This window comes from Dromaius novaehollandiae, chromosome 1, assembly GCF_036370855.1.
Source record: "Dromaius novaehollandiae isolate bDroNov1 chromosome 1, bDroNov1.hap1, whole genome shotgun sequence".
NCBI lineage: Eukaryota > Metazoa > Chordata > Aves > Casuariiformes > Dromaiidae > Dromaius > Dromaius novaehollandiae.
The window spans coordinates 147645304-147661503 of record NC_088098.1 but is presented as its reverse complement, the minus strand read 5'-3'; the positions used below and the strand labels follow the sequence as shown (position 1 = coordinate 147661503).

The following is a 16200-nucleotide window of genomic DNA, read 5'->3' as shown; positions in this document are numbered from 1 at the left end:
TTTCTGTTTGGCATGCTGAATAAGTATATGTATCTTCACAGAGAAAGTGATATCCCACATGACAGAGGAGAGCCCAGTTAAAGTAGATGGCAGATTTGCCTGAGTAAGGACAGAAAGGTTTGGCCTTTGGAATGGAAATAGGCCTTGGAATTTTACCAAGGTGTTTCAGAGCTCCTTGTTCTCACTGCTCTTCTCTTTCAAATGCAATGACCAGAGCTGCCTGGATGTAGAACTCATTTGAACTAAAAAAAAGTATCTTTTTAAAAAAATTCTTCATTCTCTTGTCTCTCAAAAAGTCTCAGGTATGAAACAGCTTTCTGTGATGATTTTCTATGCTGGTGTTTAATCTGTGTGAACTGTGAAATACTGATTTTACTTTGCTTATATGGCAAAAGCTGAACTTGTGACCAAATTCTTGTATTGCTTAAGATCGGACAAGCTCCTTTGAACTAGTTTAGTTACTAACCTACAGTGATCACTTATTGTAGGCATGTAAAAATAGATGTAGCTTATTCTGTTTAACAAAACAGCCACTTCACAGTGTTTAGAGACATTGAAGAAGATATAAAGTGGTCTTCATGCACATGAGAAGCAGATTCAAACAGATATGATAAATGTTATTTGTGACTTCTTGCCAGTTTTCCTTTGTAAGCTTACAGGTTACCTGATGGGCTTACAATTGTGAAAGGAAATATAAAATCACAAAGCAGATGTGATTCTGTTCCCAGGCATTATTCTGTAACCTCAAAAGGTTAAACTGATACTGCTTTTGCAAAGGAAAGCACCAGGTGAGAGCCTATAGGCTTTCTCACAAGTGACAGGGGATTTAAGAAGTACCTCATCTGGAATCCTCACCATTCTGGAGAGGATATTGAAAATTAATGTCATTACACACTTCCAAATTGATGAAAATTGATGTCATTACAGACACAGAGGCACTGTACATCTGGGTGAGCATTCACAAGGAATGACTTTACTGTTAAGTCCCTTACAGGATATAGATTCCATAATAGTGAACATCACTGTGTAGTCTGCTGCTTTCCATTTTCTTACTGTATGAGCAAGACTTGATGCTTGTCTGTTGTTACAGAATTCTGTCCGTAATGACCATAAAGGAGGCGAAAATGTCCAGCAAGCTTATGCTGGTCTGCTGTTGAAGCTGAATTACATTTTTGTGACTCACTCAACAGTGTGAATGTTCATCTTCGAATGATAACTTTTTCTTCAAAGTACAAATTACCCGCTCCAACCTGAAGTTAACAGTGAAACAAGTGGAAATTGCTTAAGATTCTGTCCCTCAGAAGGAGGTGCAGTGTGATAAAATACATTGTTTAAGATCAGGGTTTGTCTTTCATTAAAATATCTACACTGATGTTTCTAAGACTGGCTTGTTACTCTCTAGAAGGAACATCCTTCCATTTCCAGCTTATTATTTTGGTTAAATACATATTTACGGACAATGTTACTCTCTCCACTGTTCAGTTAAACGAGTAAGCTCCTAAAATTGGCAAGCAGCTTACTGCTTTTTTTCCCATAAAAACATGCCTACCAGACCTGAAAGCAAGATGTGCGGTAGAAAATCTTTGCCCTCAGAATGAATGCTGTGGTTTGATTTCTCTGCCAAGACCCTAGGCTTTACAAAAGCTTAGTTATAAGCATGCAGAATCCTCGGTTAAGAGTTGTATAACATACTAAGTGCTTGTAACTTCTAATGCTATATACCTTTTAATCCTCGAAATACAGTGTATCATAAGTGAGCCATAAACTTAATTACTAATTAAGACATAACTATCAAAAACACAGTTGCTATCCTGCCTAGATTTTTTTTGCAGAAAAAAGTTATGCCAAATCTGTGTGAAATCTGTGAGATCATGAACTGAAGGTAGTTGAAAATAATATCAAAATTAGTTCCAAAATGCTCAGGACTAGATATGAGCTCTGAAGATTAACATCAAATGAAGTTCTGATCCTGAGTCTTACTGTGGCAATGCACAATTGCTTGGGCCGATAATAAACAAGGACCAACAGCAATATAGTTCTACGCATATAGAACTTTCCTTGGAGAATGCTGTCCCATTACAGACATGGAGGTTGTGCAGCCTTTGCTTTCCACAGACACCACGTATTTGTGGTGAGGGAGAACTGAACAGGCTGCCTCACAAACTGATACCCAGTGACAGTCCATTCATGTTCACATTTCAGCTTCCTTTCTCTTAAATTAAAAAGTGTAGTTAGCCCAAGATGAGGCCTCTTGCCATTCTGTTTAAGCCAGACTATTTGCAAGTCATGTGAATAATGGTATCTTGGAACTGAAAAGTCTTTTACATTACATTTACATTAAACACCTTGGGCCAAGTCTTCCTTGCCTTACTCAAGCAAATAATTCTGTTGGGTACAGAGATCATGATTTATCCCATCTTCAAATATCTGTTGCTGGCTGTCATTGATCTAGAAATCATTTTGTTTTCCTTAACTTTTCTGTTTGTATCTCTGCGCGTATGTGTATATTAATACATGAAGAAACAAGCCAACCTTACGATAAAGGCTGACAATTGAAAAGGTTGTTTTTGAATATTAAAGCCTACCTGTATTGGGATATTGCACACCTATGACCAAGGCCACTTTTTACCCTGATAAGGAAATGGTGATAAACAGTTTTATTTTTAATTGAAAAAAAGGTTTCATGCTTTAATTGAGTCCACATATTGTTAACATAAAGTGGGGATAAGTAGAATAGATTGCTAATCATTTACACGGAGGCACTATAAATCTGTATGAGCATTCACAAGGAATTATTTTACTGATAAGACCCCTCCATGATATAACTTCTATAACAGCAGACATTGCTGTGTAGTCTGCCATTTTTCAGGTTCTTTTTTCTACCCTATGAGGAAGACTTGATGCTTGGAAATATGTGTGATATTGTTAGCTTTATGGCTCTGCAAACATTTTTAGTCAAGGCAGCATAAAGTACAGGGTAGCAGGGAAAGTATCAGGGAGGGATGTCATTGCTCCATAGGATCTGGCAGAAGTTGATTACTGAAAGGGAGTTGCTCCCTTGAAGTTTGTGGCCAGCTCTGGGACCTGGAAAAAGAGATTGCTGTAGGGCTACCTGTGAAAGATTAAAGTTATCTGTAAATAAAGCAAATATACAGATAGCATATACACTGATACCACAATACTAATTTCTTATCTGCTTGGGAAAATAATCTGAAAGACTTTAGACAGCTCCTGTTGTTCACAGAGAAGTGAACTTGCAAGGCAAGTAATGCAGGTTCAGATCTCTATAACCAGTTCTTCGTAAGAAGAGGGATTGTACTGTAGACCTGAACTCTCTTTCTAATTTCTCATAATCTGAGTTTTGAAATCTGATTTTTCATATATGAATGAAAATTCATGACTGCAATAAAAAGAGAGTTTGTATCTACGGCAAAGTTTCTTTACATGGTCTAATAATACTGTTTTCCTCCTTACTCAGTGGGAGACATCTGAAATGCAGATGGAATGATATTGGATGAATATGGTTAAAATCAGTATTCTAATTAACGTGATTACTTTGTTCTTTTGTTTAATGCACTTATATACCACCTCCAGATGCATTTACACTTAACACGCATATAAACTGAAGAGCAAAGTTACCTATTACCACATCAGTTAACGAAGTGCCAACTGAAGAACAAAAATCTCTCTCAGACTCTCTGCTGCTCCATATAGCACTCAGGAAATGGTCTGATTAAACAGCTAATTAACCTCAAAGCATCTCCTGAAGTTGATTGAATGTGGTCTTTGCCAAGTAAAGGGACTTTGAATGACATATCCTTCTCTGAGACATCAGGCATCTAACTGGGAACCATGAAGACACCTCTGAACTGTGGTGCCTGCATCCCGACAGCATGTTAGAATGAGACCTGGCATGCATCATTCCTCCCTCATGACCTACCCTTGTTTCCACTGGAAGAAAACTTGTAACAAGCTCAAGGAAGAAGCCATGGTGACCTCCAGCAGTCACTGGACAGTGAGAGACTGGGGCTTTGGGACACAGTGCAGAAGGCATTGCATTTGTGCCTTAGTTTGGGTGTAGCATCAGAGTCCTGAATCAGAGGCTGAAAATGAAGAGAGATGCTTTTTCAGATATAGAATCACAAGTGGTTTTACAAGTCATGGTATACTACTTGATTTAGACCTGAGAAGTGAACTTAGAAGCCAATGAGCTTTATGCAACATGGGAATAACAGGGCCCCAAGGGACAAACCTGGATGTGCAGCTACATTCCACACTGGTTTTATTTCTCAGCTGTCTGAGATCTCAGTTGAGCACCTAGTAACAGCACTTGGGGAATTGTAGGAAAGTCCACACCTCCAAGAGAAGCTTCTAACTCTATAACCATTTGGACAGACAGAAACGGCTCTGGCTACTGCTGCTAGCAATGAGGTCCAGAAACAATGTGGGTTTCAAGCAGGAGGTTTTACATTTTGGAGTCAAATTCTTCAGGGAATGTGAAACAGGGCCCTCGTGCCTTTTGCACTGGGGAATGGATGACTCATCCTCACTGCAGAGAGTTACACACAAAATGGGGACGGGATTATCCAGTGCATTCAGCGCTGACCTAATAACTTTCTTATTGGCGTCAAACAGCACAGAGGTGGGCTGGAGCTAATTGTCTGTGACAATTATTTAAGGAAATGGTGCAAGTAACACCTTGTATGTAATACTTACAGGAAGTCAGAGGGCATCAGAGTAGATGTCTGAGCCACGGGATGATCGCAGAGAAAGAGATTCTTTCTTACCTCTCCTGACTCTCGTTCTTAAAGATTTGAAACAGGTTTTGACTGTGTAAACCAAGTGGCTTTTCCCAGCTCCGCCATTTAAGAGTCTATGGTGCCCGAGTTGAATGGTCTTTAACGTTAGTCTTTAAATCTTTTGATGTAGTGATTAAACATGACAGGGATTAAGTCACTATCCAATGGCAACTCGCCTAGGTGCGTTGTTGGTTAGACACAAGGCACCAAGCCAAATGCTCTTAAGCACCCAAGCATACTGCTATTTCAAAATGTAACAAGTCCTGCCGTGTCTTGTGATTATGAAGCATTTCATTTTTATTGAAGATAGAGTGAAACTAAAAGCTGATAAAAAATGTCTTTGTGCAAAAAATAGAATGTGGACACGGGTTAGAGCAGAAATTTAAGGCTTTCATCCTAAATGCATTTTTAAATATATATATGCTATATTTTAGCTATATTAATGAGGTATCCATTCTCATGGGAAGAGGACTTACAAATACATAACTTCTTATTTAGCCAGGTGAAAGACTAAATTACGCATTGAAGGCAAATCAAATCAAGTTTGACGCAAGAAACAAACTAACAAAAACATTCCTCTGACTGCCAAGTCATCTAAGAGACTCTCCAGGAAATGTCAGAAAGAAGGATGCCTGAGCATCCCCCTGTGTGAGCTATGAAGCCTTTGTATCAGTACATACCATTTTTTTTACCTGCAGGATATTTGCCTGAATGCACTGCCCAGAATGGGCAGGGCCTCAGTATGTTTTTTAACTCTTCATCATTTTATGTGGGCTGTAAAGTTAACATACTGCTCATGATTTAAACCCTGTTCTGAAGACAACATCCTTTGTTTCCTCATAGGCCTTTTCCTATAATGCTAATTACTGTAGCAACTGAGTGCTTCGTATTTTTTTTATTTTCATAGCATCTCAAAGAGATAAATAGGTAGTATTACTCCATTTTATAGATTAACAATAGAAAGTTTGAGGTAAAAATAAAGCAGTTTATTCCTTGAGGTAAAATGCCATTTCAATAAAATTAAAATGTCTATTGACAGGTTTTGATTTTACTGGGGGATCTGTCCAGGAAGTGTGACTGGGTTATGCTGGAAGTGTGATTCTTCTTTTCCTCTGGGAAAAACAAATGAAAATGTTTTTCTTCCACCTGCTTGACTTTAAGAAGAATTTATTTCTTTTGCTCTGGCTCCATATAGTTCATGTGAAATCTCTTAAAAAGATGTAAGCTGTGTTTACTTATGGCACACTATAGTATGAGAGAGAATTTCCAGCCTTCTCTGCCAGTGGAGCAGAGCCCGTGGTGGGTGTTTTCTCATAATACGTATTCTCTGTGCAAGAGTTATATGATGCAACATGACGTAGGAAATGTAATCCAGATTGGGAGTCTGGTTTCAAAAAAGCAGAGAAAACACAGGGGTTCAATTATGTGGTTGATACCTGTAGGCATGTCAACAACAGGGCTGAAAATTTAAGTTTCTCTGCAGAGAAACTTTCTCTGCAGAGAAACTTTCTCTGCAATTATGCAATCGAGAACATGACAGGGAACAGTTGCTGGCTGCCCTGTGCTGGGTGGATGAGGCTTCCAAGAGAGCTGGGACACTTTGCCAGAAACTTTTGTAGGTATTTGTTGACAGAAAAAGTAAGGTGAGACTAAGCTCCCTCTAAGCTCCTGAACTCAGAAACTTTTGCTTTAATCATTCCACCTTTTCTTCACATTCTGCTTGTTCTACCCTGATCCCATATGCTCTCCTTTCTCTGCATTCCCAATTCTCTCCAAGCTTCTGTGTTTCCTGTACAGTGTTTTATTTATACAGCAGTCTTCCTACTACTTCTTACTGCTGAATACCAGTCCCTGCTTTGCTCTTTTTTATTCTCACTGCTCAGCCAGGGACAGTTTTCTTTTTCTACTCCCTCTACATGTTTTTTTCTGTTGGTCTTGCCAGCCTCCAAACCTGTTGTGTTCCCCATTTTGCCCTCCTAATTTTCTTTACCTTTTCCCACTCCAGCTTCTAGTCCCAATCCCCTCCCTGCCTTCCCCAAACACTCCAAGTTATGTTGATTCCTGTCCACTCTGCATTTGAATCAGGCATCTTTCTACTGTGGTGCTTGGATGGCATTGATGTTTTTTCATTTCAGCCATTGCATAACCTGAAGCATCCCAAAGCTGTTAAAGTGCTTCCCTGTGTAAAATAGAATGGATACTAAGTGTGACGGCATAGCCAGAGCCTTTGCGAAGTGCTTAATTAGGCCAAAAGGTCCACTGGCATCAACAGAGCTGCTCCTAGATGAGCAGAAAACCAGGATCCTTCAGTTTAGATCCAATAGTAAGCGGCTAGAACATACTAGTAACTAGTAAGTTATTAATGGATGACAATATCTAGGTAATGGCTTCTTTAGACAGAGGATTATGTCCAGAGATCTGGCTGAAGATCAAAAGTACAGAGAGCACCAGGGAAGTGAGAGTCAGGAGAGGTAAATAGAATTTGTAGGAGCATTAGGACGGCTTTGGAAAGGCACTGAAAGCCTTAGTTTCAGATATTGGGCCTCGGTTCACTGGGCTTAGCTGCATGAAATCCACTCACATGGTGAAATTCTCCCCTTTTGTGGAGAAACTCTGCCTATAAGTGTATGAGTGGTAATTACTGTGGTAGTGAGAGACTAAGGACAGAGAGGTGGTTCCTGGGAAACCTGCTTGGGAGAGCGCCGTTGCACTCTCGGGTGGTTCTGCTCCTGGAGAGAAGTTTGCAGGCTGGGGAGGATGCAGGTGGCAGAGGGTTAGCAAGGAGACAGCATGGATCGCATGTAGAGGGCAGGCAGAGGGGGCCTGGTCCTTCTTCACAGGTGGCCTATGTCTTCCTTGCATGTGGCAGTTAAGCCTTTTAAATAGCTCTATTATTTTTGGTTCCTCTCCAGAGTTTGCTTTTCTCATGCCCTCTGAGACAGTAAGAGTTAATACACAAAGTGGCAGCACTACGCCCCAGCTGGAAATGGCTGCGAAAGCCCTTCGGCATGCCTGTGTGAGCCCGCAGCACGGGGTGCCAGCACCTGGCTCCTTCACTCTCGCCGCTGGCTGCGGCCCCGCACCTCAAAGCCCTGGAGCACCAACTGGGTGCCCTTTGCAGGGATGGGTCCGCTTCCTGTCTTGGCAGAAAGGCAGTGCAAAACTAGTACTATTTTGACGCTGTTCTCCTCCCCCTTTTGTGCATATCAGCTTGATCCAGCTAGTGTTTTGTGGAAGGGAAGAAAGGATGCTTGGGCCATTCATAAAATCAGTTTGCAGAACATTATAGGATTCAGCTGGAGGAAAGCCATCTTATGACTTGAGGAGATGCTTTGAAGCGAGAGATTATTTTAAGCAATCCGTGCAAGCAGGGCTGGTTAGAGCATTCTTCCAGCTTAGCTGGTGACTAACCCTAATTTCAAGGTTGTCTGAAGATGGTTGAAGAAATGGGGAACCAGTGCATAAACTGAAGACAAAGCAAATCAAAGCCCCAAACCCTGCACTATAATGAGGGAAGACGCCCTCTATCTGGCAGAGAAACTGCAGTCTGTACTTACTGCTGTACGTATTTATGCCTATATATTTGAAAACTCTTTCTCTATATGGATAGTATCGCTGAGTTAAGTTAAAGGAAATAAAGACCTTACACAACAAACAAACTGAAAATATCAAACATATGGGGCAAGCTGATTTTTAACAATGACAAAAAAAAAAAAAAAGCTTTTACTGTATGTTTTAAAGAGTTTCAAAGACAGTAAAAATCTGTGGCCTGATTTAGCTGTATCCGGAGAGCTGATGCAATTCCTATCAGTAGGGAATTGCTTAACACATCTGGGCAGAGTTCCTGCTGGTGCTGTGTGTTGGACCTCTTTGCGGTGCAATAGGCAATATGTGGGTGTTTCGTGGCCCCCTCTCTGTGTTCCTCTCCACAAGCTTTCCATTTCTGTTTCCCGTGTTCGTCTGTGGTTCCCGTCTGGATCCTGCCTGCGGGGCAGGGCTGCCTCTCCAAACGAGCAGGCATGTTTGTGCCTGCCGTGCCTCAGACCCCCAGAAAGCACGGTTAGAAAAGGTGGAGTCCTTTTTTAATATCTTTAGCTGGTGTCTTTTGCTATTATTCGTATTTCTGCTGGGGTGAGGGAATCCCAAGTGGGGGTCAGAGTCCCCTTGCGCTGGGTTTTCTAGGCAAAATAATCACCGAAAATAAGAGTCCCTGTGTCAAACCCTTCGTGAAGAGAAATGGGAGGTGAAGGCAACAGGTGCATCCAACACTGCGGCAGTGGCGCTCATTGTGGTAAGCAACGGTCTCAGAAAACCTCTAAGCTTATTAAAACCTTCTTCGGCCAGAGGAAATCACTATAGCTTCTCCCTCATAGCTGGCCAGAGATTTAGTGAGGCTACGCTCAGTTTAGGATCCTCCCATAGCAGTTAGAGCCTCTTCTAAACACTTCCATATGCATAATCCCTGACTTCTTGAAAGTGCCCATCCAGTATAAAAATAACGTATTTCTGTATAGTTTTAAATACCATTGTTGCTGAGGGGAACCCCCTACTTTTTCCTCTTCAGCTTCCTCTTCACCGCTGCCCCCCCACCCCCTCGCTGGCAAGATTGAGGTTGGACCACGGCCGACCTTGCTGCCTCACTCCCTGCACCGGGTGCCCGGTGGTCTCGTGATGCCACAGCTCTTCCCCTTCCCTCCATTTCGCTTTGCTGCCGCAGCTGCCTTTGAGCCCGTGGCCACGGCTGCTCCCTGCCCAGTGCAGGGAGATAACGCTTTGAACTTTCACTCCAGCCTGGCGTTTCGTGGTGGGTCTGAAGGGCACAGCGAAGTGCAAAGAGCAGGCAAAGGGCCAAGAAGGCAGCAGAAAGCTCCTGAGCTAAAGATATCAGATTTACCTCGTTTCGTTTTGACTTTTGAGCCTGTGGTAGGTGCTGCCAGGGTCGGCCTGGCTGGCTGCAGTCACCCTGTTTACAACAGTTTCGTAGGAATGGAGCTGTGAGCTTTTCTTTCATTTTAAAGGGTGTGCAGTTTGGTCTTTCTCCGAGTTGAATTCTTTATTGTCAAAACGCGTAACCTTGTGGTACCGAAAGCCTGTTTCAGGGTCTGTCAACTGGCTCTGGAACTGCTTTTTCATACATGATGCTTTTATAAAATATCACTGTAAAGCGCCTTGCTTTCTTCCCCCGGATCTTACTGAAACTTAGCAGGATCGAGTGATGAGCCAGTTCAGCATGTGGGTTACCGAGACTCTGAATTGGTAAAACAATACAAAACTGTCTCTGGTGGTGGTGGTGAGGGAAATTGTCATGAAAAATATCTAAGGATGTATATCTTAGAGTGCATGTGTGCGTGCATGCAAATTTTGATTCGGAAGTGGAAGTGATGGCAGCTAACACTGACAAAATGCAAACATATTTTTGACTCCCATAAGGTTATTTCATGAGTCTAAAATGTTGTCACAGGACTGTATTGTTTGCTGATTTTCAAAAAGACAGTGAAATTATGATCCCATTGAAATTGCTATGAATTTTAATGGATACAAGCCATTACAACAGTGAATAAGAACTAAAAGACCTATTTTTTCTGTTGCCTATTTGAAGTGTGGTATTTTATTATTACTGTTGTCATTCCTGCTGCTAGTGTGAGATACTGAAGCTAAACTAATATTTTTGAAGACTCTGCTAGAAAAAACAAAATAAAAAGAATTCTGCATTAGCATGGATAGCACACATTCCCCTTTAATTGGTACATTATAGTTTTCTCTCTTCATATTTTCCTTCTGGTTTTCAAAAGTACTCTTCAGTTTATCCTAGTTACTTCATAATTCTACATTCTGGCCTAGTTGGTTTATTTTTCTGTTTCAGAAGAGCCAAGTTGATTTGTCTTGGCAAGCCAAATTCATTTTCTTTAGATGAGAGAGTTTCACTAGAATCTTAGTTTCAAAGTTACACAGTCCTCTAAATGGTGAGTTCCAGTTATATACACAGATGCACAGCTGTCCAGCTGGCTGAGCTTTTTCTTGCAAAGGCGCAGGTAGGAAGGATTTTTTTTTTCTGCCTGTGTTACTTGTTTACCCATCCCAGTAACAAGTCTTTGGGCAGGATGCCTACAGGGCAAGCCTAAGGATGAGAAAAGATGGAAGAGATCTCATCACTGCTTTTTTATTTTTCAGGTTTCACACACATGCACACACAAAAATCATTTTGATTTGATGACAAATCACTTTAGTCTTATCCCGATTAAGTTTTTAATTCAAACTGCCCATCACAGCTGAACTTCAGAGAAACCAGGAAAGTACATCACCTTGCTACAGGGAGCGGGGATGCAGAACCAGGTGATAAGAGACCACCTGTACTATTCCAGCTCATGCCATTGCAGAGGCTGAAGCTGTCAGACTCATCTTATTTCATTTTCAGTTTTAAATTTACTTTATGTCCCACTGGGGTCAGCAGAGAAATTTGACCTATAGATGATCACATAGACAAGCTTGCTCCTTTCTGTTTCTCTAACTTTTATCTACTGTTCAAAAAGTTATATACTCTGAGCTGCAAAAAGACTTTTAACTTTACAGTATTTTTCACTCAAATTGCTGTACCTGTCTCTGATTAGCTTGGTAAGTCTTATGCATACACAGAACTGAGCTGTCGAAGGTCTATGAATAAGTATTTCAGCTGGTTAATATTCCCTGTCTGATGCTGGACAGCAAAATATTTCTGTATGTATTTAAATGCTAGCTATTCCAGTCACTGGTTCAAAGCTTATATTGTTTATTGCAAAACCACATAAACTATAATAATTATCTGTGTCCCAGAACAGGCCCTTTATATAAAAAATAAAAATCAAACAGTGGATTGAGTTGGTGATATAAGAGTTGAGGGACTGAAGGAGGGAGAAATGTTAGACTCTTCCCAGGCCTTGCTTGGTTATTTTTCCCTGATGGTCTGCCCTTCTCTCCACTTTCTCTGGCTACTCAAAGGATGAACTTCCGTGCAGAAATGGAAACAATCCCAAAGAGAGTGCATGGCCCTCAAGACAGCAGCTAGTCTTTTACAAAAAAAGGCTGAAAGAACTTATAAGATTTACATATCTCTAAGGGAAAGGAAAACTACTTGAAAATGAAAGTTTTTGTATGCAATAGAATTTCAAGTTATTCAGCAAAAAGAGAAGCAAATAATACATAGATAGAAGGATCAATTTAATCTTTTCACCTGGGGCTTTAGAAAATGCTACCTAGAAAAAACTGGACGTGTAAAAACCTATGTCGTGTTTAACTCTTGGAACAGAGTGACTGTATAATTAACTATACTGTCTGAGGATGATGCCACATTGGAAAATCAGGTAACATCAGCAGAGTTAAGAAAGCACATAAATAAGAACCATGGGGCAGAACCAATGCTGGGAGGGGAAGAATGCCCGGATAGAAACTGCATTCCATATACATGAAAAGAATATCTGTAGTACTTTAAATTCAGATTGTAGAAAAATTCAAAACTTGTGCTGCTTTGGAAGAGATAGAACATCTCTGAAAAGGTATTGGAATGTGGAAGAAAATGGAGCATTTCTGAAATACTGAAATTGTGTGTGTGTGTGTTTTATATAATCTCTTCTACCTTAGTGCCTAAGTTGGGTGCTTAGCCTACCTTGAGTCCCTCAATAGTCAATAGAGCAAGAGAGACTCCTAACTGGCATGATTCCTTATATCTCAAAAAGTAGTAAAGCATCATTGCTTGTTCATATAGTCCCTGAGGGCAATACTGAAAGCCTTACTGAAAATTTTAACACACAGAATGCTGAAAGAAATGAGATACGCCACATAGAAATAATGACCAAAACTGGAAGTACTTTTGACATTTTATGTCTTCAAAAAAAGCCCCCAAAGGTTCAGTTTTAGCCAATCCACTAAGAAGAAATAGATGGATCTGCTCTTTCTTCCTCTATAGGAGTCAAGACATCATCTCCAGTTTTCACTCAGACAACTGCCATCTCCAGCTGTCCTCAGTATTTCCTGGATTACTCATGGCTCTTCTACTTTGCACAGACTGTGAAATTTTTTCTCAATGGCTTGTGTCAGTTTAATAATCTTTCCTGAAAAACAGTATTCTCAAAGCTTCCTTCTGTTTTCCTCTGCTAGTTTCTTAATGGAAGCATCATTTTTTGAGAGTTTGGCTGCTTAGGAACGGAGCCTGCTCTGGGGCTCATTTTCATTTCTGCACTATTGCAAACTCTGTCTCTTTTTGTCTCCTCATGGCCACATTTAGCTGCTTCTAGCTTTGTTCCCATTTGTCAGTGCAGAAGAGCAAGACCTACTAGTCTATAACCAGCCCCTGATACATCTGCTGCAGCATCCTCTCCAGGACAGCAGAACGTGCCAGGTGCTTCAGTGGAAGGTCTGAGAAATCTTAGAGCAGGTAGTTTTAGAGAAAAACTTCTCTGAGGGAAGAAAGTTAGCTTTCTCCCACCCTCAAAGACTGCTTTATGTCTTGCAGCCTCAGCTGGAAGATGAGTTCCATTAAATTCAAATCACAATCACAGTTTATTTTTAGGACTTAGCATATTCTTTTTTCCGTGCACATTTCCATTCCTTTTTAATTCATGAAACTCCTGGCCTCAATTACCTCTGGTGGCAATGAACTCCACCTGGCAATCATATGCTGTGGGAAAGGATTGCTTTTCACCCTTTGCCTTTCATTTTCAGCAGATGTCCTCCTGCTCTTGTATGATGGGAAATGATGAACAGGACTCACTTTCTTTGGTGCCATTCATTATTTTGAACCCCTTTATCTTTTCACTTCTTCTCTGAAGTGAACAGGTTCAATTTTACTATTCATCTAGAAGCTTTTCATGCCTCTAATTATTTTCATTGTCATCTCTGAACTCATTTCATTTCTACTTTGTCCTTTTCAGGGTGTCTGGAACTGATCACAATGCACTATGTTGGGATGATAGAAAGTGTTTTCAGTATCACTTCCCTGTTCCATTCTTTTCCCTTCCTAACTTTTCCTTTTTTTATCACTGCAAGACATCTTCATCAAAATGCCCAGTGACACCCAAGTCGTTTTTTCTGACCCTTTACAGTTAAGTTTAGAAGCCAAAAGATGTAGTTCATATTTTGCCTCCCAGCGTGCAACATCTTCCATCTGAAAAAAACACATTCCTCTGTAATGGCATCTTGCTTTGTTAGTATCTCACCCCAGCTCCTTGTACTTTTTACCTGTCTTGATTTACTTTAAAGTTTGTATCTTGCACCATTATCTTTGTCTTGTTGCTTCTTTTCTTTTCAAACTTTTTCAGCAAAAATTTTTTGTCATTTGACTCTCCAAGATTGTTTTGTATCTGCATTTTATTCCATTCCCTTTCTAGAGCCTGAATATCTCTATACTTTTTACGTTAATATAATCTGTTTTTAAAATACTTTAAATCCAGGGAACATCAAGGCATTACCATGATTTATTACTGGCTCTGAAAATCTTTGACTTGACTAGTCTGTTCTTATGACACAAACACTTGATTAACTAGTACAAATTGTCAAGGTTCACTCAGAAACACAGACACTGATCAGCTCATCAATCGTACAGGATGCAGATGGTGCAACAAATAATAATAATTGACTGATAATTTGTGGGCTTGTCTTCTTCGTTAGAGATACTGAACTATAAACTAGGCAACAGGAGAACAAACTAGTTATGTATTTCATGATTACATCAGCCAGCACAGGGGCAAACTTGCTGATTAGAAAAGAGGAACATTCCAAAAAAATTTTTTTAATAAAAATGCTTATCCAGGAATTGCTTAAGCAATCCTCATTACCAGAAAATAGTCATAGATTAAAAAAATCAATTTTTAAAAAATATTTGAAAAACCCACAAAACAATTTCTTCTCTATGAATTGCCAGTTTCTGACTTCAGGACTTGGTTTCCAGGGCAACGGTTTATAACAACAAACACTGAAGGAAGCACATGAGAGAATTCCCTGTTCTATTTTAGGGAAGAGTTATGTCCTTCAGTTATTGCTAAGGAAATAAGGAGTATTGTGTATTGAAAAGAATTTATACTGCTTCTATGCATGGAGTATGAAGAGCCTTTGCAATCTGGTTGGTGCCTGATGTTTGCCAAGAGATGGAGCTGCAGAGTCAGACACCTACCAAGTCTGACCCTGTAAAACAGAAGTAATATAATAAAACTCTTGGCAGCAAAAGCCTATAGCCTCTCATACTGATACATACTGCTTTCCCCCAAGTGACAATAGCCTTTAAGTCTTGCTTTGGGCATTGAGCCAACTCTTTCCAATTTATTTCATTAAGTTGTGGTTCAGAAAAGCCAAGAAACAAACTGTATTAATCTTGGTGGATCTTGGCCTCTAGTCAGATAATACTATAGAAAATGCTCAGTAGTCCCACAGTTGAGCAGTAACAGGATTAAAAAAGCCTTGGACTTGCCTTGCAAAGTACATTCCTTACATACAATCCTGTAAAAATACCAGTTGCACTGCACAGTTCTTCATCAGCAGGTGATTCTCAGGGGCTAACTTTACAATTTAGGCTTTACTTAAAACCTCTTCTCAGCTATTCTTTTCCCTCTGGATAGCTGAAGTTTCCAGGCACCTACAGTGTGAGACAGAACATAAAGGAGAGATCCCTGAACTAGCAGAGACTTGAGTTTGTTAATCCATGAAGTGTCCAGCGCCACATGGATTTACGTGCTCAGCTATGGAAGCCATAAACCTGTGTTAGCACAGAGCAAAGCCAAGCTAACACGTGCTCTCAGAGCAGGCCTTGGGTTCAGCTCCAGGTTAAAGCTGCAATTCAGCGTCGGGATCTCTGAGTCAGCTCATGTCTGCCCTACGTTCCCTGTCCTTCCCATTCCAGGTTCCCACCAGGTGGAAGGGGTCCAGGTCTGTCTGTACCTGCCCATAACAGCCTAGGATTGCCTACAGCTACTTTAGGAGTACGGATAGGCAAAATCATCTAAATCACGAGACGGCTAAGCTAATCAGGCTCCCACTCGTATCTAAGCCCCAGAGGGATTTTCAGAATAGACATTCCTGCAAACCAGCCAGCTTGAACCTCTGGATCTTCCCACAGTATATCTACCACATTAGTCCTCATGCAAAAAGGAGCAGAGACAGGGCCTGGACGGCCTTACCCAAATACCCTCTTGTATCCAAGAATATTTGGGGCATTTTTCTGAGATGTGTAATTTAAAATCTCTGCTCTGCTTAATTTTCTTCATTCAAAATTGTCATGCTTAATGGTTTTTGAACCAGAATCAACAGGTTATTGCAAAATAATTTCTACTTCAAACCCATTTTTGAGTGAGAGAGGAAGGGAGAGGGAGATGAATCTGCCTGTGCCTTTGTTTGCAATTCTTACCTAAGATCTGTGCAAAACAGTTTTGACCTTCTC

General features: G+C 40.6%; 1 long non-coding RNA gene across 2 annotated transcripts in view; it reads left to right on the top strand.

Annotated features, from left to right (window-relative positions):
• Positions 1-16200, top strand: part of LOC112984977 (uncharacterized) — a 91366-nt gene that overhangs the window by 9088 nt on the left and 66078 nt on the right. The window contains exon 3 of one of the 2 annotated variants that reach the window (XR_003259628.2): positions 3595-5840. The exons of the other annotated variant lie outside the window; for it this stretch is intronic. This is a non-coding gene — a long non-coding RNA (uncharacterized LOC112984977). Of the gene's footprint in view, positions 1-3594; positions 5841-16200 lie in introns of those variants that run through there. 2 annotated transcript variants of the gene reach the window in all.